Genomic DNA, 27,511 nt, shown 5'->3' with positions numbered 1-27,511 from the left:
TGAGGGCTTATATGAATAGAAGCAAGAGCTATCAACTTGCAGCTGAATGGACAGAAAAGACAAAGTCAGTTTTTCTTCAATAAGTTCTGGAAGAAGAAAATTTCTGGTCAAGATTAAAACCACATATGGAACACCAACTGCTAGGGTCAAATAGTTCAAGTAACGCAAAGTTTAAAAAGAAATCACAACTATCTAATAAAAGCCTCCCATACTGTGGATGAACATATCTTTGCTTTTAAGGGAAAAAAAGAACTATTTTATTTTGAATTGTCAAGTTCTGGGTCTGAAAACCTGGTAAGAAAAAAACCATGACATTTTCTCTAAGTATGTGGGACACTGATATTCATCTGAAATGCCATGGTGTAAGATATTACACCAAGCATCCTTCTTGCCTAGTGATGGCAAATGGGTAGGTTATTTGTGGCTAAAGCATCTCCATACCTCAAAAAGAAGGAATACTCTCAATTTTTACTTAAAACTTCTTCTCCCACAGTTTTAACAGAAAGCTTTATATTAATATTTTTTATATATAAAATTATATATATATATAAAATACAGGTATCTACTTTCCATTTTTGGTAAAATGATTTCTGGGGAAGCCAGCATGTCTGACTCCCTCAGAGTCTCATTGATTCTTGCCAGTTTGGCTTCAGACTGCACTTCGACTGTACTTTCATCTTAAAAGTGAATGAGAAAAATTATAATCAGAATGCTACGTCAGTTTTTCTTGACATCAATTTCAACACACAGGTTTGGGTAATTATTGAGGGTTATCATATCGTTAAACCACTGAGTTATTATTCTTCTGTTACAGAACTAAGAATGAGTACGAAGGCTTGACGTTCTCAGTATGCTGATGAATTCTGAATTCCTCTAGGGTTCATTCATCTGGCTTACGTACAACACTTCCTTCAATACTGATTAAAGATAAGAGTTCATAGGAAGATAAGCATGCAGATGGATTAAGAAAAACCTGATGTTGAGCTCATAGGAAAAATGGAGTGACCAGAGGATACGCTGAGAAATGCATCAGCCCTTCAGTTGATCAATTTACACTACTTGTTACAAGATTTTCTCATCTATAAGCATGGATGAATCATATGTTGATGCATTATTATTGATGCATATTATGCAGCAGAAGTATCCAGATCTTCCTCATGATGCACAAAGAGACAGGAAGTTGAGATTTATTTTTTTCCTAGAAGACTCTGCTAGTGTAAAAAGTTATACATATAAAATATAAGTAACCTACTCCATTCAAGTTTCAAACATGACAGTGTCCACAAATCCAAAGATGATACAAAGGAAACTCAGACTTTTAAGTGTATAAACAGTCAGTTTTTGCCCATTTCACTAGGAAGGAAAGAAAAAGTCCCTTCAATCCTTATTTATATATAATTCCTGCTCTACTCTCCCAGTGATATTTCAACACTTCAAAGTATCTGTACTGTCTGTCTTCAAGACACATATAGTTATTAGCATACAGAATATGAGCAGAAGAATTAATTTTGCTCCCCATCCTTATTCATTTCAGTACTTTTTCTAAACATCAATAATTCTCTTGATAAATACAACAGATCAGATGGCATTAATCAAGCAAAATGCTAATTCGACTGCTTTGGCATTTTTCCTTCATATATTGTAGCTGAGAAAATGTCTTTTTTTTTTTTTTAAATCAAATACCTCAAAACCTGTTTATTTTCAGAAGCAATATTCTTTGATTATTTAGAGTCTTCCTTTTGACAACAGCTCTTCCACTGATTTTTTTTCTCATTGGACGCATTACAAAAGGCAACCTTAACATCATGAGCAGCCGCTAAGGCACCTGCTGTGACTAACAAACACAATACACATCAAAGGCAAGCAGCACATGTGTCACATAGTTGGCACTGAACAGTTCTGGACTCAGGCAAACTTTTACCATGCCTGCTCGTGCTAACCATGGGGCTGAGATGATGTCAAGTGTCAGGGCTCCCAGTTTTATCGCGTATTATCACACAAGAGGTCTAGGTAGCTCTGACTGGAGCCCTCCATCACCTCACCAGCAGCAGGGTGACGACCCAGGCTTGCTGTGGCCAAACCAGCTTAACTACACTTGTAACACTCTCTTTCCTTTGTTTAGCCTTCACAGGCTGCAATGTCGTTTGGGGAGAAAGCCGACCCTCTCACCCTCCCCTTTTGGAACCGGCTCATTCCTTTCTGCAGAAAGAAGAATTAACAGCATGAGCTGCTAGTGGGAAAGAAGTAGGGACAGAGACTTACTATGGTCGTGTTGCCTTCAGTCACTTCCACGACTACGCAAAACAAAAATAAAGGAGAAAAAGACAAGAAAACAAAATGAGACTCGTTTCTCCTTAATAAAAACTAAAAAAGAAAAAGAAAAAAAGCAGTAGGTGGTGGGGTGGTGGTGAAACAGTAATGTTCCATCGCGGTGAGAGACCAGAGCAGCCCGGGGACCGGAGCGATACAGAACGATCCCGGAGCACTGCCCCGACCCCCAAGCAGCCCTTCGTCGACGGCCACTCCTGCACTCACCCTCCCGGAGGGTTCTGGCCGGTGGTGAAACCCAGCCGCTTCCCCAGAGCCCGGCGAATAGCCGCCTGAACGCCCCGCGCAGCAGGCCGGGTGCCGCCATTTTGTCGTCGCCCTCACTGCCGTCACTCCCGCTTCCGCCGGCGGGAAGGCGGGCTCTCGGGCGCCATGTTGAGGCGCGGCAGTTTCCCGCCCTTATCACCTGAGGGAAAAGAGCAGTGTGAAGAGAAGGGCTGCTGCCGTTTTGAGGTTCTCCTGAGTCTTCAGTTGATCTATAACCGATAGCAAAGTTCATTCAGTGAGTTTCTTCAAATGCTTGTTTGATGACAGTAAATGTGTGTTGATGCCATTTGCTTGTACCAGTGGTCTACAGTGCTCATGCAAAACACTGTGTACATTTTTTCTAAGTTTCTAGCTAAAATGTGATGTAAAATATAAATTGTGATCTAAATGTAGCATACAACAAAATGTGAAATGAACTGTGATCATCCTATCTCAGGAGTTCTTTCATCACCTTCCTTTTGTTTGTTACACTTGCTTCTTGTTACAATCCAGTTTGAAAGCAAATGTCTCTCAAAGGACTACATTTTCTGTTTTTGTTCTCCTCGATAAAATCGTGCAGGTTCTTCATGTGCTATCATCATCTCTTTAGTTTGTAGAATGGGTTACCAGATGAGAAAATTACTGGAAATCCCTTTCTGTGGCAGTTCTAAGTTTGCAACGCCTTGACTTTTCTGAAGTAATCAGAATGAAGGCAGGGCTTCTGACCAGACTCGCTGTGCTCAATGCCAAGCAATGAAAACAGGGTCATCCCAGAAGACAACTATTCCTCTCTTGCTGCATTACACTATATAATGTCCTCTAGAAGCAGAGTGATTTTCAGCTTGTCCAAAAGCTTAGAAGTAAGAGCCAAACAAAATAATTACTGCCATCCAGTCTGAGGATAATTTCCTTATGAGAAAAAGGAACATTGCTAAACACTGTAGAAATGTCACATTTTTAAGATTTTCTTTATATAGAGAATTTTATCCTAATGGAAGGGGTTTGGCTATAACAACCTGGCAGGATAATTTATTCAATGTCTTAAATTAAACCCAGTTTCCTCTATTTGTCTCATGTGAAGGGGAAGACTGTAAGGCTGACTGTTTCAATGGGATAGAAACTAACAGCTGGTAGCGCAGCGCTGGCTAACCATGGTAAAGATAAGGAAACAGGGCTGGGTGCTGTTAAAGAGCTTTACCATGTCATTTGATGTTCAGTGATGACATTTAAGCAGCACTGTGGGTTTTGGTCTAACAGGAGCAACCAACATGATGATAGTTCAAGTAACATTGAACTCCACTTGTTTCTCTTGCCTTCAGACAACTGCTGTCCCTTATAAGTAATTTAAGTGACACATCATTTAATGCAAAGAAGGAAAACAGTTGCTTTCATAAATAATTTGTTTTTTTTGTAGAGAAAACTATCTCTGCCTTCCGAGTATTTTCTAGAATCATTAGCAATGCAGACCCTTTTGTCCAAAGGAGACAAATAAAGTTGGTGCCAATTTGGGTTGAAGCCCATTGTCTCTTTCCAAGTTTGGAAATCTGACATATTTCTGATTTCTTACAGATAATTTCTGAATGTGTTTATTTCATCAAGCCCTCTATTTGGGGGTAAAATAAAAAATAATCCTGAGTACTGTGTCTGTATACAAAAGAAAATAAAATGACTTGCTTTCTGCAAGTAATTTCAGCCATGGTCTGTGTTTTGTCAGCATTGCAAAGGGCGGTTCAGTTTAGATAGAAGCACGCATTTCTAAGGAATGGAATGGGATGTCACCGACCATTAAAGAATGAATGCTTTTCCTTTTGAATTAAAATTAAACCTATGCTCACAAATGGGGGGGCTGGGCGGAAGTAAAGAAGTAGCATATTTTAGATGAGAAATGTATGTCCTAATTGATTATGGCCTCTAAAGATTTTATGGCTCTGTTCTCAAAGAAATGGTATTCCCTTATTTGAACTCCTTTAGGACTAGACATTGTAGGTGTTCTGTAAGACATCTTTTTTTTTTTTTTTTCTTCACACAAATTTGTGTTCTACTTTTTGTTATTGTTTGGAAAATGGAGTATGTTTTGCTTTTTTCTTATTTACTATAACACATTACTACTTTCTGCTTCCAGCAACAAAGCAACTTTTCTGGTCCTTCAGGCATTTTTTGTCCACTGGATGCTAATAGATGTATATCTGCTCCAGAGCTTTACTTTGCAAATATCTTATGAAGGCTGAGGCCGTTCCAGTGAAACAACATTAAAAGTCATAGAAATTGAGATGGAAAAAACTAGTAGGTCACGCAGTTCCCACACAGGCCCCCCAGACCAGTACAGGTTTGTTTCCAATGGTACATTTTTGGTGCTTTCCAGAAGGGGTCACTGCAGGTCAGCATTCACTTCGTCCAACGGCCTGTCTCCCTTCCCCCTTGAAAAATTGGGAAACATTCTCGATGCAAAATGTCTAGGATTTTTCTGATAGCATGTAGGTTGATGCTGAGTGATCAGAAGTGGAATAAATTTGTTCAAGTACAACAACTGATCATATAAGATTTTAAATGAGGAAATTTAGTGAGCTCTTCAAAATGGCTTGTTAGCCACACATGCTTATTAATTGCTACAAATCCTCAGAAGTGGAGCCACCCAGCTGTAAGGAGTAAGACATTCACCGGTTTGTCCTTTCAGGTAGTTAATACTTAGAAATATCGCATTTTATAGTTAGATAAAAATAGCTCAAATAATTCAAATGAAGCTACTGATTGAAAAAACAGAAGGAAACAAAACTAACGAAACTAACAAAAACAAACAAAAACCCAGAAAATCCAAGAACCTGCAAAAGTGCCTCCCCCAGGTGTGAGTAAAAGAAGGGAATAATGAACAGTCATGTTGCACCAAGACTTCAGTTCATCATTACTCAACTAGTCAGAGCCGCTGGGATACAAGGACCTCTCTGAAGATCGTCCAGTGTCAAAGCCTGTTAGAGATCAGAGGCTGCTGCAGGGTTCATCTCTTGCATGTGAATCAGGTGTCCTGGTTGAGAGTAGCCAAATCCTTGTCAGCCTGCAGAACCTATCCATTTCACAAATGAACAGCTAACCCCTATTTCTTGTGTCCATCTACTGGGAACTACCTTCTGAAACAGACTTGAGGAGGTAGGAGAGAATGATATTGGGACAGAAATTAATAATTTGAAGTCTGGAGGGGGATGAAAAGTTGGCTGGAAAGAAGGAAAAGCTGCAAAGAGAACAGGAGTATAGAGCGAAATGATGGTACTCTAGCAGGAAAATGAGCAACTCACTTGGAAATAACATGTTTATATTTTTAAGGTTTCCATCTTTTCCCAGTGGATATAGTTATTTTTCAAAGCAAAATAACCAAGTAATAATTTTATTATGTTTCCTTCCAATACTTCAGGCTTAGCATAAACAAAAAAATCCACTGGGAAAATGAATCTAACTCCTTCTGCCAATATCGTTTCAGTTCTGTTTCTTCCACTACCTGCCTCTCTCCTTAAATATTTTAGATGCTTCTATTCTCATACCCAGTATCTGTGGCATTACTGATACCAGTTGAAATATGTAGGTGAAGACATTGATTAGAGGGAAAAGCCTTTAGGTTCAATGAAATTCACTTCTGATACAGAAATGACAAGTTCTGAGATATTCAGTGTTTAAAAAATATCAGTGGCTTTTGACATTTTGGGAATGTTCCATATAGGCAAGTAAGTCAAAATGATGGAAAATAACTGAGCTGCTTGAGATTTGATCTCTGGAAATTAATATTTGGGTTGCATGGAAGAATCAGAAGAAAAACTTTAACAACACCATAGACATCAGACCGGCAACAGTCCAAAGCTTTAATTTTTCCAGATGTTGTGTGGGCTTTTCTTTTTCTTTTTTTTTTCTTCTCCCAAGCCAGGTGAAGGAGGGCCTTCAGAAAAACGCAATGAAAAATATTGAATTTGTTAAGGCAAGGTTGGCATAAAGACCAATATTGACTCCTCAGATACCTGAAATGCAAGCAATCCTAATTTGTGTTAAATAAAGACAGAAGGTTTATCAGGGCCCTAAAACAATGGTTGTGTCTTCAGGCATTTCCAGACAGAGCTATAACAAATACTCAGTTTGATTTCAACAACAGAGAAGTTTGTACATGGTGAGGATGGGCAGTAGAAGACCAGGAGTTCTCTGGTTCATTCATATGAGAACAACCCTGTAGTAATTTTTCACTGGGGAGTCTTGAAAGCCTGAACCAGCTGTCTGCATCCGTGTTTTGTGCTGTTGGTTGTAGCATGTGTAGCCTTGACTCAGTTTCTCCCTTGTTGCAGCCAAAGCCCAAGGTTTACCAGATAGGCCTTGGAACAGCGTAGGCAAAATGAGTGATGCCCAAACTTTCAGCAAACTGATGTGTTGCTTCACTGAGTGTTTACTGTGGACATACGTATACTCTGTGTTCCCAGCATGTGCTCCAGAGCATGGGAGGATCCTCAAGCACAGGTTCTGATCACTCGGGTTAAAATTTACATGAAGCTGCACTGGGCAGGCACTGCAGCCTGTTTCAGTCAGGAGTCAAACACCTAGGCTTTCTTTCTTTTTTTCTTTTTTTTTTTTGGTTAAATATGAGTCAGGACTGAAATTGTTCGCAATAGAGAGTGCTAGCTGGATCTATACTTTGTGAGTAGAGGCTCTGCCAGAATGACAAACTTTGCAGTCCTCCTCTTGCTTTTCTTCCTGTTTTTAACTCCATGAGTTTGGAACGGGGGAAGCCCATGTTGTGCTCTGATCTTGGACCATGATGGGACGTGATGGAGAGATCTCCAGCAGGGTTTTCCTCTTATGGCTCCTCCAGCCAGATGGCTTCAATCTACTGACCAATTCTCTGTGCTTTGTGTGAGGTCTGCATGCAATTTAGATGGAGCCTGTTCTCAGCTAGTTTTGCCTTTTCTTTGCTCCCCCTCCCCCACATAACGTAACATTCCCAACTGACCCTTTTCGTGCTCCCCTTTTTCTCTAGCCATTAAGGGAAATTATGTTGGCACCATATAACAAATATATCAGCTGGATTTGCCTGAAAGCCCTTTGCTTCTGGAGGCTTTCAGTCATCAAACTCCTCTGGCTATTTCTGAGAAGAGTGCTCATTTAGGCAACTATGCTGTTGATGTGGTTCTCAGACTGGTATTTGTGATGCTGCTCTTTTCCAGCTGGTAAAAAATTTAGAATGTGGCACCACTTGTCCACACCTATGATTGCTGCTGCTCTGAGTCCTGACAGATTTGTCTTATCAAGATAACTCAGTTGTCTGAATCTTTGCACTCTGCAAACCTAGAGAGAACATATATATGTGTATATAAATATATATTTGTGTTTTCAGATACTGTTCAGCGTGACAAATCTCAGATATGACAAATAAAAGCAGAGACTGCCCTTCACACTGCATTTTATGACTTACACTAAAAAGACAGTGAATAGCAGACAATAGCAGATAGTCTTTCACGAAGATAGAAAACAACAGAAGAATGATAATGACAAGACAGGAGGACATCTCGTTTGTTTTGTTTACACCATCAGCAAGTTTGCTTCCCAGATTGGTTTGTTGGAAAAAAAGATCAGATGGGCTGAAGTGGAGTTTTAGGTGATGACTGTTGATCTATTAAAAACAGTTTTACTTCATCCCTAATTCTGCTCTGCATTTTGTTGTATTTTTAGTGACCCTTGCTTGAGTATCCAGGGTAATTTGTTGCTTTTGTTAATCAATGGCTTGGAAGAGGGTTGAAAGCTGATGGAAAATAATAGCTGTCCTTTCTGCCAGTCAGGTGAAAACACAGTATGCTCCCTGCATTTATGAGTTCTTAAAATGAATCACAGTCAGCTGGAAACTTAAGTGTTTAGAGACAACAAGAAGGGAAATTCCTCTGTGGAAAGAAGGGAATGGAGGTATTTCTGTGACACTGTTCACTTTACCTGGTACTTGGGACCATAGGGACTCATATGGGCCTCTGTTATGTTGCTCAGCTTAAAGAGCTATTCCACTGATCTGCATTTCTGAAGTTATCACCAGGCAGCATTTCTCTTTGTACTGCATTTCTATTTTATTTATCGGTTCTTTCAGAGAATGACATTCAGTGTGTGCTTGTATGAATGTTAATGACAAACAATTCCCTTTTTCATAGCTTAGTTATGGAAGAAGACTCCCCTCCTGACCCTGAAAATACTTATTTCTGGTATCCTGCAGACCTAGAATATAAACAATAAGGACTCTGCCTTCTTTCCCCCAAAAAACATCAAAACAAAATGAAACTGTTAATTCTAATGTCACTGACCGAATCAGAGAAGAATATAAGCTTGGCATACAACAAGAAAGCTGAGACAATGCTTGGTAGAGATGAAAGTGAGATACTGATGGCCAGAGTTTAATTGGGTTTTCATAAAACATGCTGTTCTTCACAATTTGGCTAGCATCTGATAACGTCTTTTTATGAGTCTGGCAAGACAGTGAAGCTTCAAACCATTGGTTTGCAATTGGAAAAATGAAGCTGAGAGATATTCAGAAGAGCACTAGGCCTCTTTGTCTCTAATACAGAGAAGAAGCAATTCAGCAGTGAGGGAATGAGTGCCTCTTGCAGCCATACAAGTGCAGTTTAGCAGTAAATCAGCTCAGCTGCAGTCCTCACCACATGATATTCTTTAGTTGCCACTGGGGAGAATTCTGCTCATCTCCAGACAAGAGTTTGCCTTGAGTTAATATTTATTTCCGTTTTTACAGATGTGCTGACCTGTGATGGATGGGGTGTGTTAACCTTCTTCTTTTTCACACCTGGTCCACACCTGTTTGGGATCTCATTCCCTGCCCTACTGGGCAGCAGCTCTTGAACTTTGCTGGATCCTGAATCACAAGCCAACTGAGGGTGGTGAACAACTTTTAAACACTCGTCCAGAGGGCTTTTTGTTTTTAAAGTCAGAGAGGTTGATAGGTTTTGTTTTGTCTTGGGTGAACATTCATTCTCATGACAAAAACATTTCACAATAAGCTGTTCCCATTTGACAGCTCTTTGGCAGTACATGTGTGAAAAAAGTTTTTTTGTAGTCTCACTCCTAGTGGGCAAGAGTATTGCTGTCTCAAAAAGACATTGGACTTTCATTGCTCTCAATGATGGTTTACTCAAAGAAGTTATGGACTAAATACTTCTCAGAATCTAAACTCGCTAGGGAACATAAAAGTTGATCCCCTAGTGCACTGAAGAAACTTGTTCTTGTCATGCTTTTTCAGTTCTTTTTGGGTTGGAAGGGGACTTTGTTCTCCAGGGCTGTGGATTCAAGAGCATGAAATTCAATACAAAAATTTTGAGACAAAAAACAAATGGCATTGTTTAGAATCCTGTTATAGCATGTTTTTTTCATTTGCACTGCAGGGGATTTAAATAGTAGCATGTGAGCACTGGCCAAATTTAGTTTGGTCAAGAAAAAGAAAGACTGTGAGGAAGTTTAGAGAGACCCAGCTACGCTTACTGAAAAAGCATCTCAATGGCAAACAAAGTTCCTTGTAGAATGCTAAAAGTTAATGCATGCTTGGGAGAAAACTCATTTGCTTAGCCATCTTGAAGTGCTCTAATTGAATTCTTTCTCTTAAGGAAAAGAGTTAAGCATCACTGCTGACAGCTCAGTAAAAGCTCCAGAGTTTTACAAGGATGACATGGATGTAGTGGAGAGTCCAGCAAAGGACCATGAAGATGATGAAGGATCCGAAACTTCTCTCTTAAGAGGAAGAAGTGAGTCAAATGGGACTGTTCAGCCTGCTGTTCGGAAAAAAAAGGGCTCAGGGGGGAATTTCATCAATGTATCAAAATTGAAATGTATAGAAATATAAAACCCTGAAGGGGGAGTGTAAACAGAACGGAGCCAGTCTGTTTTCAGTGGTCCCCACTGCCACAAGACAGTGGCAGATGAGCACAAGAGGCAATGAGCACAAACTGAAACACAGGAGGCTCCTTCTGAACATTAGGAAGTGCTTTTTTTTGCTAACAGAATAAAGGAGCAATAATACAGGTTGCCCAGAGAGGCTGTGGAGTCCTCCTCTTTAGAGATGTTCAGAAGCTGTCTGGACATAGCCCTAGTTAAATTGCTGTAGGTGGCCCTTCTTGAGCAGGGAGGTTGGACTAGATAGCCTCCAGAGGTTCCTTTCAACCCCAACCATCCTGTGATTACATGTGCTTACCAATTTTATTGAGAATGACAGAGCTGAGGTGTGATGTGTAGTCTAGTATAGCATTGTGGCATTTTGAATTATTAGTCAAGGATCAAATTCACGTGGTGGGCAAAATGTTTGGTTCCGGGACTGGAAGAGTAGAAGAGCTACAGGTCAGCATGAGGAGCATCTGAAGAGTTTGTTATGGTGGAACCGGGAACAATAGAGAAAAGAGGGGACTTGCCAGTCGGAAATGAAAGATGTTGCAGAGCTCAGTATTTGGAATAACTGGTTGGTTCTAAGGTGTATTTTTCTTCCTTGGATGCCACTATGTATCAATCTTTCCTGTATTCCTGCAATTTCCCTTTAAGAATCTGAATCCTCCTGAGCAGTAGGTGATCTTGACTATAATGGGGAGGAATAAGCTTGGGAAAGTTTTGTTAAAAGAGAGCAGGTTATAAAAACAACCCTCTCTGCACGGCTCGAACCTGTCAGCATGACGCTGCCGACGACACGGCTGGAGGGGAATGTGGCAGGCTCCTCAGCCCTGAAGCAGAGCAGCCTACACAGCCTGTAAGTGTTACGGCCCCAGTGTGGGCTTGGGGGAGGTGTGCCTGCCTTGCCAGGTGGGCCATGCATGGCAGTCAGATGCTTAAGTAGCCATAAGCATTTAATCAAAGCGGTTGCTTTGAATCTCCATTTTGCCAAGGGCTTGAGAAAGGCGGGGAAAGTGCATGTGATTCTGAAAGTGCTGCTGGGCTCATCTCCAAAGTGCAGTATGGTTCTGAGTGTCCTCTTTTGGACTATATTATTGGCCCTTTGAGAAAGAAATAGCTCTTTGTAAGGATAGTTCTGTATACAAGTGGCTGCAGCATGGGGTTGTGCTGATCGCCAGTTCTGGAAAACCAGAGAGAGGCCTAGGGGATGAGGAAGTTTGTGTCACTGAGGCCAGTGATACCAGTCTGCCTAGGATCTCTTGATGTTCTGTTCAGAGTCAGTAACCTTAGAGCAGAGATTTTGCTTCGAACATTCTCCTCCTGACAAACTGACCATGTTGATTCATGTTGGCTTTCACTGGGGACAGACTCTTTAGTGGAGTTGGTTGTGGTGGGACAAGAGGGAATGATTTCAAACTAAAAGGGGATTTATTTAGATTGGACATAAGGAATTCTTTTACATTAAAGGTGGTGAGGCACTGGCACAGGTTGCCCAGAGATGCAGTGGATGTCCTGTCCTTGGAGACATCCAGAGTCAGACTGCATGGGTCTCTGATCTATCTGTAGATGTCCTTGTTCATTACTGAGGAGTGCATATGAGTCCCCTCCAACTCAAACAATTCCATGATTCTATGATCTTCAGAGATACTGCAGAAAACAAATCCCTGTCCTTGTTCTCAGAACTGTGCATTTGTAGGAGTGCCATATAATAGCATGACATGCTAATGTATGTAGTTCTGTGTTATGGCATATTCAGCTATGTCTGCAGCCATGCAGTAACATAGGTGAGCATACAGTACTAACTCTGCATCTATCAAGGCAGTTCACCCTTTCTTCCAGGATTATTTTGCTTTCTGTTTCCTGGATTGATAAATCTTGATGATGGCATAAATTTTCTTGGGATTCTTTGAGACTGTCCTGTTTCAAATGCAACATCTTATCCATGTTCTTAGATGAGTAGCTGGAAATGCAGGACACCTATATTCAGTTTTGTGCTTTGTCACAGATTAGTTGTATGACCTTGGTAAGCCATAAACTTTTTTCCAACATGTTTTTCTTTTGCTGATCAAATTATACATTTTTAGAAGCAAAAGTCAAAGTCCAACATAATAGCAAAAATAAGCTTTTGCATTCTGGCCACTCATGAAGTATGGAGCACCTGCATACGATGTATGTGGCTCTTCTTGAGAAATAGTAGTGTAGAGTAGTTACCAAATAATCAAAAGTATTGCTACATTGGCACAGCCACCTAGTGGAAATATGGTCTGTACGTCTAGAGGTGTCTTTTGCTGGACTGGGTACTGTTTATTGTCTCCTCTCTTCCCTGCATAGGTCTCTTCCCTTTATTTAGGCAGTGACAAAAAAGAAGACAGTATAGGGTTGCACCAGTTTAAATGCATCTACATGAGGCTTTTTGCTGGCATGGGTACATCAGCAGCCCTCTAGCCCTTGGCTGGACGAGCTCTGCAATGTGTGACAAACCTTAGTCTTTGAGTGCCTCAGGGACGTGACCAGTTATGGGGTGTAATTGTGCCTTTCTTCCCTGTTGGTCTGTATGAACACGTTAAAATGAAACATTGCACAAGCAAGAGCAGAAAGGACCAGTGACAAAATCTAACAGATACACCAGCATTCAACCAAGATTTCCTAAGATGTTCACCCTACCATTCAGTCAAGATTTCATAACATGTTCAGCCTCTGTGTATGACTTGAAATGTGCGTTTAATAAATGGAAATGAAAATGTCCATGGGATGGAGAGTTCAACACTCCTCAAATTCTAAATATCCTTTGCTGGCTACTAAACATACCTATATTTATCTACAAGGAAAGAAAATGTAAAACATCTGAGTTACAGAGAGTAACAAAAATTGATTCACCTTGTGCAGTAAGTAACTGCTGCTATTCTGTGAGGGTAGTTTGGGGACCAGTTTTCATTTTCAGTTTCCTGAATTGATATATCTGTCTGCCCACTTACCTGCCTACCTCTACTGGGCATGCACAAGGTGAAATACAGACACTGAATGAGATTTTGAGCTAGATTCTTACTGGCACGTGAGCTCTGGCCTGGCACAGGCAGCTGGTGGAGATCATCAGAAAGCCATGTGTTTTTGTAATGTGGGACAGTCATAGTGTGAGTTAGAAGAAGCTAAGGTTAATTTTTTCTCGTGCTACTGGTGGATAAATTTGATGGACTCTTAATCTGATGAAAAATCAGATAATAAAATAGAATTCTGCTGAAAGCACTGCAACTGTTGAGACGTGTTTCCCACTATGAAAATCTCCAGTGTTCCTTTGCACCAACAAATGCCCAGATGGCATGCACTGAGTTTTGCAAAATGGCAGGGATGGAAAAAAGGCAGATGCGTGGTGTCTTGTCTCAGTGTCTCTTGCCATTTCCGCTAGCCCAGGAATTTTTCCATACCATCTCACTCCCTGTCTTCTTATAAATGGCAGAGAGAAACTGGACTGTAACTCACAATTCACGTAGTTGTTGTTTTTGTAGTATACTCTGTGACATAAACAGCTCTGTAAAGGGCATTTTACCCTTCAACACAAAGATTTCAGTCTATACCCCAGTACAGCTCTGCCTCTGTCTTCTAATGGGAGGCCACAGCACAGGGAAACGCATCCTGGGAAGGCAGAACAACGGGGCGGGAATTAGTCAGATACAGAGGCGAGTGACTCGATACTAATGGCCAGATAGGCTCTGACAGCCTCACACCAACGGGCCACTCTTCTCTACAGGGAGTTTACGAGGCCTTGGCTTGTGTGGCCACCTCCACTTACGAATGAAAATCAAAACCAGATTGGTGTACCCCTCCCAACAGCAGCTGCCTGTTTTTTTGCATAAATTGTGCTCCCTGCCCCTCTCCAGGGGAGCTCCATAAAATAAATGGATTCATTACATGCGGATTTCCTTTTCCTTCTTCTCTAGAGAAACAAAGAGCCTATTAGATACAATATGGAAATACACATATACATGCACAACTGTGCAGACAACATGAAAATGTGCACGTGCACATGCAGTGCATAAGCTCCCTCACTCTCCCATCTCTCTCCCATCTCAGTGCCATAAAATACTTGCAGAAAGCCCCTTCTTCTTTATGTGCACAGCTCTGCCAAACACACAGGCGTGCATTCATTCGTGTATTTCTGTAGCTGAAATTCTGAACTAGTAAGGACAGGAAAGCACAGGCAAGTTGCCTCCTCCCCAAATGTGCAGGGTTATGTATCTCAGCCAAAGCCTCCCATAGTGGCCAGCAGTGTTTTCACCAAGGAGCAGAAGGGGCCCGTGTTTCTCAGAGCTAGGCTTGCAACAGGGTAACCAGAGAGCTGGGGGGTGCCAGCTTGATCCCTTCAACTGCAGTAAAAGAGAGTGCTTTGTGTCTGAGAAAAGGCAGAAGGACAAAGGTAGCGAAACAGCTGGGAGGCCTTCATTCCTCTCATCTCCAGGTGGCAGCAATACTGGCATAGGAAAGAGCTGGAAAGCACGCCTTCCCTGGAATCACAGAATCACATAACTGTAGGGGTTGGAAGGGACCTCAGCTCTGCCTGTATGCTGCACCACATGCAAATCTCACACACCTGTGCAGCAGGCCGAGGGACAGGCTGGAAACCCCTTGCCAAGCAGGTTACACAGTTAGGAGGTAGCTACTTTCACTTTCCAGATGCTGCCCTAAGATACTGGCTCCAGGACAAGACTGTGTAGTACGTGGGTATGTTCACACTGCACACTAAAGCCAAGTCAGAGCCGAGGTCTGAGACTGACTTACTTCCCCTGCAAACTGTTAATGCCTTCACTCTCAGGTCCAAATCCCTCTGACTTCAGCTGGGAATTTTCTGGGGCTCTGAAAGCCCAGCCTCGACAGTGTGCTGTGCTATACAAATAGGAGGCAAATTACCGGAGATCGAGGAAACTGGGCATAATCTTTGCCAGGTTGTCTCCTGGTAACCCTCCACCCATCTGATTTAGGAGTCAAGAACAAAACAGAGGAGGAAAAGGGGAGTTGCTGACTCTCCCTGGCACCAGGAGATGTTCTGCCTTGGGAAAAGGGAGGAGAAAGGCAGTAGGGCTGGGAGTTAAGGCTCAGGGAGGGGGGAAACCATGCTCCACAGTGACATTTGCTGGGCTGATGTCCAGGCTATGCTGAGGACGTGCCATTGGTGTCTAAGCTGGAGCCAGCCCTAGCCAGATCTCCAGTTTGTGAGGGAAGGAACTGAACAACAAAGTCCTGTTTTCATTATCACTGTGGAGTCCATTTTAGCCCTCAAGAAGGAAGTAGTGGTGAAAAGCTGGGAGGGCATAGGAGAGCAAGCTGTCAAGGGGCACCTGTTCAAATCTGAGGAGCGTGGAAAGCGATGTTGCCAGCAGTTCAGATGCATGACACAGGACACAAATCTCTCAAATCATAAATGATGGTGGTGTTTTCATTCGACCTGGAATATTGGGCTTTGGGGTTACATTTAGGCTCCATTACTAGCTTTTTCTGTCTGCTTTGGAGTGTAGCAACTTTCCCTTGTAAGTTGCATGTTTTTGTATAAAGTGAGTCCTTCAGCCAGAGCTTTAGGAACAACAGTGACTTGAGTAAGATGTCTGAGGAAGTCCAGTCCAGAAAGCTGGCAGCATGGGGGGAGGCAGACCCCACAAGTGAGGGATTCTGAAGAATTGCTGAGCAGAAATCTTGCAACTGAGAGAAGCTAGCAAGAACTGAGATGTGAGGGAGCTCAAAGCATTTCATATTGCCTCAAATTCAGTATTTTAAGCCCCAAAGTTCCAGACATCTTAAGCTGGAGCATGAAAATCTGTGATAACTTTAAAACTGGAAGCTTTTATGCTGCATTTTTCTCCTTGCTTCTTGATTTCTGAGTCTTAAGGTTGCCTTTGAATCATATTTAGTTTTCCCCACAACGAAGAGGACTATGTGGAAAACGTGTTTTCACCTAATCATCTGTCATCAGGATCTGGAGCTTTAAGGAAAAACAGCAACAGCATAATGAGATCCACAACCTGTCACAAGCACTGTGCTACTTCAGCTGGCTTTGCTTCACTGGGGTCTGCAAGAACTTTGTATATACAAGTATGGAGATTGCAATCTTGACACTGGAAACTGGAGCCATGGAACAGCCAAACTGGATGAGCCTCAAAATCCATTTATTCCAGGAACCTGTCTCTGATGTGCTGTTGTTCTGATGCTGTCTTTGATGCATTTGCCAAATGCTTCAAGGGAAGGTGCAAGATCTTTGCAGTAGGCAGATGTAACAGTCTTTTCCACACTTGAGATCACTTTCTGGTTCTTAACCATTAGAGATGGGATTGAGACCAGCAATACGAAATTTAACTTATTTTCCAAAAGTGCTGTTAGCTGTTGTTACTATGTTTTTTATTTTTCTCCTCATCCACATCTTGGCCTCCCAGCTTCTTCTGTTAAGGGTGGCTTAGTCCAATTGCATGTGATGTGAAGGAAATTATTTACTTTGATGAAGTTTGAAGTGGTTTCTTCTTCATCTTGTGGAATATCAGTTTATCCTTTTGTGTTCAAGGGCAACAGCAACACTCAGCTGTCTTTCCCTCTGCAGGTATTTCACATGCTTGCATTATGATGTCTTCTGCTTGCAAGAATGTGCGATGCTGGGGATTTGTACCAGTGAAACTCCTTGCTTGAGGCTCCCACGTACTTTATGTGCTTTATTGTACAGATGCTGCTTCCCTCCAGTGTTTTTCCCTCCCCACATGTAAGCAACTGTGTTACCTGATAGCGGAGGCACTCAGCTGGGACTGAGACAGCCTCTGGTCTGTTCCTTGCTGTGAACTTTTGCAGCAGCATCTGCTTCTCTTTAGACTATAAATGGTGTGCACATTTGTGCCTGAAAACCACAATTTCAACTGAAACCTCTACATTCTGTTGTAAAGCATACAGTGATTTGTAGTAACTCACAGTGAAATACACTCTCATCTCAATGGCCGCTCTCATTCTCTGCTGTTCACAGGGTCGGATGTGCTCTGTGAATTGGGTGCTCTGGTGCCCTGGTGCCTGGGCTTGGTGGTGGGCTTGGCCCCTCAGCACAGCAAGGCCGAGAGCTTCGAAAGGACTCAGACCTCCAATTCTTCATGGGAAAGCAGAGAGCGCACCCGTTCTCTCTAGAAACAATCCTGTCTCTGTCTCCCTCCTTTGCTCCTTATCTCCGATGACATTTGTATGCAAATAGCATCAAAGGATCAGAGATGCGAGATAGACCGCCTGAATATTCAGGCGGTGCACTTCAGAGCAACCCATCACCAGCTCACAAGAGAGTGAGAGGGAGGGATGGATGCAGGGGATCAAGCCCTGACCCTTCTCTGACAGTCACCCCTCTTTCTTACACTTGAAGGCACTTGCTGCCGTTTGTTGAACCAATAGCTCCAACTGAATGGAAAATCCAGCTGGAGATTTGCCTGTGATATCTGACACTCGTAATTCATGGTATGTTGGCCAGTTCTGCAAAGTGGAGCGAGAGCACAAACAGCCCCTCATGGCTTGCCAGCCACGTGTGGGGTTCAGTAGTCACAGCGTGTGTGGGCTCCTCAGAGACGAGAAACCTCTCCAAGCAGTGATGTGACCGTGATGAGGGCAAAGGGTGGGAGTAGGGAGGAGGGAGGCTGCCTGCTTTGGATCCCAGGACAGGGCAGGTGAGGTTTGGTACCTTGTGGATTTGCTCAGGCCCAGGAGCTGGCGGGGAATTGGAGATGAGGTGCTGAGCAGCTTACAAGGGAGCCACTATGCTGGAGGGAAGGCGGCAGGAAGATTTTGTCTGTACTTGCGTGAGGCTTTTTCAGCTTCCTTCTCACCACAATCTGCCTGTGGGGACAGGGACTGCAGCTGCCACCGCAGAGTTCAGCCAGGGGTTCCTCTCAGAGGACAGCTTGTGGCTTTGATCAACCATAGCCATGTGCCTCTTTCCCTGCCTGCTCCCTGGGCACAGAATCTGGCTGTGCAGACGTGGGGATGGACACCAGCCCTTCTGCACTTACAGCCCTGCCAAAGTAAGGGCTCGCTGTCATGGCAAGGAGAAGGATGCTGCCTGGCTCAGCTGCCACTGTCCTGAGGTGGATGTTCAGTGTCAGCATGTTGATTCTGCTGCCGAGAGCACTCACAAGACCCTGCATAGGAAGAAATGAGCCAAAACCACCTTGGAAGAGTGGTGTCCTGGCTTTCAGGGAAGGCCAGTCAGGTTGTCAGGGGCGGGACAAGCACACGTTACCAAGGCAGCAGGAGGAGAGCATCTGCCAGCCCCTGTTTTCTGTGCCTGGCTCACTGGTGGAAGCAGAAAGCTCCTCAGTGTGTCTGCCATTTCCTGGCAAATTACCTGTGTCCAGTCGTTCCTTCCTCAGCAGCTGGGGCATATGGCAACAAAATCTATCTGCACTTCAGGAAGTGCTATCTTCAAGTTCCTCAGTTCCCTGAAGGAGAGTGTAGTAGTGACATGTGGGTAACACTCAGGCTGCTTACAGTCTGTGGAGACCATCGTAAAATCATAGGATGGCTTGGATTGGAAGGGACCACAAGGATCATCAAGATCCAACCCTCCTGCCACAGGCAGGGCTGCCAACCCCCATATCTAATACTAGACCAGGATACCCAGGGTCTGGGCAGCGTGTTGACCTTGCCTGCTTAACATGTGTACCATGCCATGGCTTTGCAGATCTCATGAGAGCACACATGGGAAATCATTTCTTGATTGCCTTCTTTGGGCTACTGTGCCCATCAGCTGAGGTGTTTTCCAGATGATTGCAGGCCTGATGCCTTAGACCTTGGAGCCCTTATGGCTGGGGCCACTGGACCTGTCTACGTGTAGGCACAAAGCCACAGCTGGCTTGGTTTGAAGGCAGGACTTTTTCCCCAAGTGGTAGTAGCCTGAAGGTAGAGTGAGATCTGGCAGCCTTTGCAGCCTGTTGAAAACCAGCCTTACAAAATATGAGCGAGGGAGCAAAATACAACAACATAAGAGGAGGAGGAAACCACCAATTAGGAGCAGCCCCTGAGGGGTTGCTTTCTCAGGAGCCAGGAGGCACACTGCCAGCAGGGCTTTTGGAGTGGGATGGGGCAGGCTAGGAAGGCAGGGCCAGGGGCAGCTTCTTTACCCAGAGCTGTTCTGTAGCTGGAAGGTCCTGCAGTGCCGGAGCTGTTGCCTCTGAACAGAGCAGTAAGAGGTGCTGGCAAAGTGGAAAGAGCAGGAGTGCTGTGAAGGTGTACCCTTCCTTAGCCTGCAGCAACAAACTAGCAGCTGGGAATTGCTTCCTTCAGAAAGCAGCTGGGAGTAGCTTGCAAAGCTTTTCTGGTTGCCAGGTTTCCCACAGGATGGCAGAAGTGTGAGTTTGAATGAGCTACCCCCTGCAAAACAAATTCACAGCTGGTGCCCAGCTCCAAAGGTGGCTTCTTATGTGTGAGGAGACAGCCCCATCAGCATGGTCTGTAGAAAATAAGGGCAGAAGGCCTGTCCTCCATTGTTGGTACTTCCTTACGACAGTCTAGGGAAACTCAGGGGTTATGCAGTTCCTGGCCTGTAGGGCTGTTGTTGCTGGCTGGGAGTCAGTGTTACTCTGCATTAGTAGTGGTGCAGTGTGGTTTGTAGAGGGCCTGTGCTCCTGATATGGAGTGCTGAGGGCTGAACAGCCAGGATGTGGCTTGTGGACCGTGTACTTCCTGCTGAAGAGGAGTGGGTGTGCAATGTAGCTTTTGTTTCATTCTGTCTTATTTTGCAGTCTTCCTGGAGATGCCCTTTTTTTAGGGCCATGCTTAGGCAATGGGTCCTTTGGAGAGGAAGAAGCAAAATACTTGCTTGTGCCTACTCAGTGACACATCTTGGGTGCTATTTATAGGGACTCTTCAGGAGAACATTGTTAATGTGTGGAGAAATCTGGGTTTGCAGTGCAGATTGGCTGAAGTAGACCTGATCCTGTATGTCCACTAAATGGGCAGGTGATGCCTTCATTCACCCTTCATTCACCCTTCTTCCCTTGTTTTGTCACCAGCAATGGTGCTGCCCTTCATGGAACAGAACGCTTGTTGCTCAGGCTGAGAAATGGTTGTGCAAACAGCAGTGAAGGTGCTGGCAGCTGGATGGGGAGACTGGTGTTAGTCACCAGTTTTGGCTGGATGAAGATGGTGGAAACCCATGGCCAAGACCTTCCTTAGAAGGAAGGGGCAAGATCCCTCTCATCTGATAGCTGCCTGCATTTAGATGGTTCTAAATTACTCATACTAGTGCTTCCAGCAGCCCAAAGCACCTGAAATTAGCTTCTCTTTTGGGTTGCCAATGGGAACTTGGGTGATTTAGGTCCCACTGTTTTCTCAGCAATGAGGAGACTCATTGACTGCTTAACTGATCTTCTGCAGGGTGCCATTACAAGGGTAGTCAACTCCAATCACAAGAGATGTTGGATAGGCTCACAATGTCCTTGTAATGGCACTCTGCAGGAGCTCAGTTCTTTGCTTCAGCTCTTTAACAACTGGATTTATCATAGAATCACCAAGGTTGGAAAAGACCTCTAAGGTCATCTTGTCCAACTGTCGACCTTCCACCAATAGTTCCCCATTAAACCGTTTCTCAGTACAAAATCTAAATGTTTCTTGAACATCTCCAGGGATGGTGACTTCACTGCTTCCCTAGGCAGCCCATTCCAGCACCTGACCACTCTTACAGAGAAGAAATTTTTCCTAACATCCAACCTGAACCCTCCCTGGCACAACTTGAGGCCATTCCCTCTATATAAGTTCCAGCTGTCCTCAGTCTCATGAGTGAAAGAGCACCTGAGATGCGCCAGGCAATGAGAGCCACAATGAGCACAGTGGCTGCCCAGAAGACTGTGGGTAATGTGGCACAGAGGATTTTGAAGATGCTTTAAGTGAGAATTGTTTAAATGTTTGTTTAGCTTGTAGCAGGGACCATGTCTCTGGCATTCTGGACATTTTCCTCATCCTTCATGTTGCTGTATAGAGTTGCTCTCTCTCTGTCCAAGAGACATGTAGTGTAAGTGATTCAGTATGTTTTAGGCAAGGGATTTGAGCACAGGTCTCATTCTGTCAGAGGAACCGTGGCAGTGTAATGAATGAGGCTCTCTAATCCATTTGATGCAGATCTTGAATCTGGGTCTCCCCCCATCCCTTGAGTTTGATCTGTATGATCTGTTAGCATTGGAAAATTTCCACAGAAAGGTTCATTTCCAGTAAGTTGATTTTTTTCATTATGGGGGAAAAAAATCTTACTGAGAAATACTGGATTAGATCTAGCAGAAGCATGTCAGCCTCCTTTCCAGAACACTGCCTGGACTAGAAATCATCTTGCACCAGCTGCATCTCAGATAGAAACCATACCAGAAAGTTATCATTTTGCCTACTAGTATATGCAAGTGAAAAGCCATATAGGAGTCTTAGTTTGATACAGTAAGTAACGGAAATCAGACTGTGCAATATTTTCTGCCTGACTATCCATAGCTAATAGTAAAAATATGATGAAAAGGGAAAGAAGAAATGAATAGATGCTAAAAAGATATCTTCGGAGTCATTGAAGCGCGAGGCAGAAAATTCTGTGACTGAAGAGTTGGCACTTTCCCTTGCTGAACCCAATGGCACATGGTAGTTCCAGGAGAAATTCTTTTATGTTTCTGGAAGGATGCTTCTTGTGACACACAGTCTGTTTTATAGATGCTGGGGCTGCAACTGCTAGGATGTAATTATATTAATTAACAATAGCAAACTTTATTTCTTCTCTTCCAATCCTTTTTAGAGCGGCATTCTGCTGTTGTGCTTATGTAGCTGTTCCTCTTCCTCTTCCTCTCCCCTTCCCCTCTCCCTCTCTCTTGCCATGTGCCTGTATGTCCCACTTGCCCACTGCCTGGGTACATTTGGAGAAGCACAGATGCGTCTCCAGTCGAAAATACTGCTGTGGTTCATTGAAAGTGTTTCAGCATCAGACAAAACCTTATATTTAATAGCCAATTCAACAAAAAGGCAGTCCTCTAGGTGGAGGTCACATTTAATCTCTCTTTGCCTTTAGCAGAAACAGCTAAAGGATTTCCAGTTGGTTGCCCAATTAGCCTGGGCGTCTTGCGACAGATCTGCTGAAATTGCGTGCAAAGCAGCAGTCACGGTTGTTGCACCGGTGAGCTAAAGAGAGCACTTGAGGCTTTTAAGCAGCTATGACAAAGTCCTGAGAAACAACTAACAGATGTGGAAACCATGCAGACCATCCCTGGCCTGCTGGCTGTTGAGGGCCTCATCCCAACCACCTCTGCCAAACTTGGCTGTAGAAATGATGTCAGCGAGTCACTCTACGGGGTTCTGGAGAGCAGTGCAATGCACCCAGTGAAGTCAGTGATGACATTTCTAGTCCTGGGGAGTTACGTGATCATGGATCACCTCCACTCCTATTCTTTTGGACATGAATCTGGCAGCAGGACCCTTGAAGTCATGACTTTGTGCTCCCTCAAGTACAACTCATTATATCTAGGAACAGAGCCAAGGGGGATCGAAGGAGATTTCAACTGGTGTGAATCCCAGCTGCATGTCTGCTTAGCAACACAGATTTTCATAAATATGTTTTCCATGGCTCTGCTCTCTCAGAGAAGCCCCCATGCACTGTCAGTGGGATGAAGTTGTAGGCAAAGGTGTGCGTGTGCAAGCCAGCATGCGTTCTTGTGTCTTCAAGGGCTGCAGTAACAAATTTTTGTTGTTATTGTCGCATGCAGAGCCCCGTCTGGGAGCTAAGACCTCCTGCTGGACCACTGACCCACTGTGCCTGAGGTGTTGAAATGCTGAAGCTATCAGCCACAGGTCTCTGCTTGTTGCCTCCCAAGAGCTGCTCCTCGCAGCTGAGCAGTGGGAGCTGCAGTTGCAGTGGGCACTGTAAGCAGGGTGGGCAATGAGTATCTTCTCATTTCCTAAGAAGTCACCCAGTGCCTGATGCCCTCTATCTGCATCTGCTGAGGAGCTGTGCTGCCACATGTAGATGCTAAATGGTGAAGACCTGAGAGCAAATAGAGCTTTGAGGGCAAAAACACTCTACCCACACGTTAGAGGTAACGTTATCGTAGATTCAGTTTGAATCAAAGGTTTTTCCTGCATCTATCTGAGATGTACCTGACCTCAGATCCACCTAGAATTGAGCTAGACGTGAGCTGAGGATCTTGTGTCCTTTCTTTTAAGGGGTAATGTATATGAATGAAGCCAGACTTGTTTTTTGCTTTGTCCCAGACACCTCCACAGCCCCTACTGTATCAATGGGTGGAATAGGACCTCTTCCAAAGAGTGAAGCAAAGAACAGGAGCAGGACTCCAGGGCTTCCCTAGATCTGGAAGAGGAATTGAACTAATGTATAAAAGCAAGCCCCAGGGACAGGACTCGTGGAATCTTGTCCTAACAGTGATAGTGGGGTGAGTTTGGGTGGCCAGAAGTTCATAGGAGAAACTGGGATTCATAGGCTTTAGCCCTACCCATAACAGAGAGTTATCTGGACTTTCTGATTGTGGAGGCACAGAACGTGGGTCTGGACTTAGCAGTGTTATGGTCAAACCACCCAGAATCTTTGTTTGACTTCGATTCTGATCTGATTTCATTCAGCTTTTGTCTGAGGCCAGATCTGAGCCCACTCCTTTCCCTTTGAAATCGTTTTCCGCTGTTGGCATAAATGGGAAAAAAATGACTTCATTTTACATCCCTGAGTAAACAGATCCCACTCCATCCCCAGAAACTGAAAGCTGAGGATTCATGTTCCTCAGAACCACAGCAGATGAATCAGAGCTGGACTTTCCTTGTTTCTGAGGCTGACGAGGGAAAGAGTTGCAACAGGACAGCAGACAAAAGGAAGCAGAGTCAGAAGCTGGAGCCTGTGTGCTCGACAGGAGTGCAGCTGAGGAGGAGGGAGACCTCCAGCTCTGTGCCTCCAGATAGCTCAGCTGTTGAATCAGCTGGGTCTGGGGCTTCGTGAAACAGCAAGGGGGCAAGGGTGAGCAAAAGCTGAGAGCGTGCGTGTGTGAGAAAAAACGTTTCACCTCTGGTGCGTGGCCAAAGGAGCGGCTATGTTACTGTGGCCCCTGGAGACACACTTGTAAGAACGCATGCTGGCTTGCACACGCACACCCTTGTTCACAGCCACATCCCACTGACAGTGCATGGGGGCTTCTTCAAGAGGCCAGGCATGGTTTGTGCTGGTCCCTGCTAATGACCAACATCTGGCAAGATGGCTGGAGTGGAAAGCCAGCTGGGGCCAGTGAGCCCTTTCTTTTGTTAGGAGTGAAGGGGAGGGTTGGATCAGACAGGCTGGAGAAAGCAGCCTGCAAACACTCCTGATTCCTCTGCAGAGAGCAGTAGTTGAGCTGCTCTCTGCTTTTATGTTTGTGCTATAAAGAGTTGCTGAAAGACAATAGCACAAAGCCTCCAAACCAGAGGTCCCTGGCTGTACCATACCAAAATATTCAAGCAAGTTTTGCCAGCCCAGCTTGGCTTTGCCTAGAGGCCTTAGTGTATATGTGGGAGCACAGATATCCTTGACAGATGTTGTTAGGGAGGACTGCTAGGATGGTGAGGGGATTTCTGAAAATGCATGTGGGCTGTTTACGGATTTGGGCACCACACCCTGTCTCACCCCTGGAGGTTATCTGCGGAGAGTGAGAAGCTCGACCTCATGAAGGATGGAATATCCTGGTCCTCTGTGTTGGAGCTCCAGGCAGCAGGAAGCCTCCCACATGTCTCAGCCTGCCTGAGCCCAGGCTGCATCTGCCCTGAGAGAGCTCTCAGCAAACATGCCAAAGGCTTTCTGGGCATCAGAGTAGTGATATTATCCAGCCTCTCTGTTATCATAACCTTCTTCTTGGGAGTACAGGTTGGAGAGCTGTCAAAGAGGGAGAAAGAGATAAAGATTGAGGGTATGGAAGGGTAGAGAAAAGAGAAAGGGTCTTATACAAATTAAGTAGAGATTTTTATTAATGTTGTTTCTGCAGTGCTGAGCCTTGGGAATTTGATATCCTTCCCACTCTCTTATCGTCTCACCATCATTCACCTGTACTGTAAGGCGTGGGGCAGTTTGGGCTGCAGGGAACATAAGAGTTCCTCTCCCCAGCTCTGCATTCAAACCAAAGCTGTCTTCCACCTGGGTTCAGTGGGGCTGAGCTTCCTGCTCTGCCCTGGCTTCCAGGTTGAGTGTGGGGCCACAGAGGAAGGCTGAGGTTACAATGTGGCCATGTACCTAATTATTCTCCCGGATCTGCGTATACATGGCATACCATCACCAGACACTGTCCACACATCCCACTTGCTCACCACTGACTCAGAAGAGACTGGAAGAAACAGTCCCACTCTGATGCTGTGATGAAGATGTAAATGCTCCCAAGTAAAACTAAGAGTAGCATATGTGAGTAACCAATTGGGACATACGGTGTGTGACACTGCTGGGCTGATGGTTGGCATGTTTACTGGATTACTACGTCAAGTTGAGCAGGGAATGATTCGGGGAAGACATTCATGACATCTTTGAGGTTGTTTTGAGATGATATTCATTAGTTCTGGGGAGGCTGGCTTGACCTCTCTCCTCCTCCTTTCAAGCTCATCAGACAAGCATTGGGCAATCAAAGTCATAAATCCCAGGTACTGAGAAAATGGGGCAATTCTTGTTAAATAGCAAGACATTTCTACTAAGAAGAAAGGAATTCATCCTGCTGCGTGTTCAGTGGGGAGCACTCTTTGAAGTGTCATGGTCTGGGGGACCATGACAAGGCTGTGAGTGAGCTGGTGGTGACCAGAGATCAGGCAAAGCCTTGCCACCATTCCCCCTCCTCACCTTTATTCCTGTGGGGTCTGTAGTATGTATGTAGTAGTAGTGTATGGGCACTAAGCCCTGCTGAGAAGGGACCCTCACAAGGGCCCTGCCCTTAGAGGACCATCCACGTCCCACCTGAAAGGTGTGTTATGTGTCCTTTCTTCAAGGGCCCACCCTTGAAGGAGTCGATGGTGGCTTGACTGTGGGATCAGCAGATCTTTGCACCTTTATATCTCACTCCTTTTGCACCCACATGCTTTGCTTGAGGGCCAGACAGCAAGGGAGAGTTTCTGATCTCCTGATGTGTCAGACAGGGAGCACTGGAGAGGAAGTACCTCAACCTGGTGAATAAATGGATCCCAGCCATGTTCCTGTAAGCTGTAGTGTAAAGCTGTGTTTTTAGATGGAGTAGCGAGTGGCCTACAGGATGTAACTAGGATCTTATACCGTGACCAGGGCTGCTATGCTGATATCCTCTCTCCCTGACCTTTAATGGACAAAGGAGTGGAGGAAGGACCTTGGTGAAGGGAATGGGTAGGGAGCTATGGAGACATCTTCACCCAGGTTGTGCACCTTCTTCCTGACCACTGAGCCCCATTTCATTGTTTGCATTTCTCTGCTGCCAAATGCAGGTCCCAGTATGCTAAGTGTTTGGGCTGCAAGGAGCTCCAAGAAGCTTCAAGGTGTATGAGAACCTGAATGTTAAGTCCAGAGCAGGCCTCCATCTGGGGGACACTGCAAGTCAGACCCATAGGGGAATTTGACATTTAAGCTGTTATTGAAGCTAATTCTCTTACTTCTGAGCTCTGTGGTATCTTGTCAGCTCAGGTCTGTTGCTGTAGAACACATGCTTCGGTGAAGTGGCAGACAGAAGCACTGAAGCCTACAGAGACCAACTGAATCTTAGAAGCGCATGATTTCAGTCTGTGAGACTACAGCAAAAGACATGTTCCCAGGTTAGCTCCTGACCCTCCTGTTCTGCTGAGCAGTGGGCTGCTGGGAGATATGTGGGACAGAAGCCTCCAGGAAGAGCAAGCTCCTGAGTTGGACTCGAAGAGCTGATGGTGGGACCTAGAGATTGACCTGACTGGATTGTTTTGGCCTTAAGAGATTCAGGTCCTTCCAAACACTCAGACCTACAGTGACAAGTGAAACAACAGGGGCCTGGGAGAAGAAAAAATGGTGTAAGGAGATACGGATGGTTCAGTTGGGGTTGGGATGAACCAGTGCCAGCATTTCTTCCCACCAGGTTACTACTTA

The 27,511-nt window shown here is 44.5% G+C and overlaps 1 long non-coding RNA gene across 3 annotated transcripts in view; it reads left to right on the top strand.

Moving 5' to 3' along the window:
- Positions 1–2,716: 2,716 nt before the first annotated feature.
- The window catches only part of LOC104909638, a 42,766-nt gene continuing 17,971 nt past the window's right edge, over positions 2,717–27,511 (top strand). For all 3 annotated transcript variants that reach the window (XR_792483.3, XR_792485.3, XR_792484.3), the window contains exons 1-2: positions 2,717–2,830; positions 10,191–10,328. This is a non-coding gene — a long non-coding RNA (uncharacterized LOC104909638). The remainder of the gene's footprint in view (positions 2,831–10,190; positions 10,329–27,511) is intronic.

The sequence above is a fragment of the Meleagris gallopavo genome, chromosome 2 (assembly GCF_000146605.3).
Source record: "Meleagris gallopavo isolate NT-WF06-2002-E0010 breed Aviagen turkey brand Nicholas breeding stock chromosome 2, Turkey_5.1, whole genome shotgun sequence".
NCBI lineage: Eukaryota > Metazoa > Chordata > Aves > Galliformes > Phasianidae > Meleagris > Meleagris gallopavo.
The sequence above is the reverse complement of the archived record's forward strand: the minus strand, read 5'-3'. Positions and strand labels throughout refer to the sequence as shown.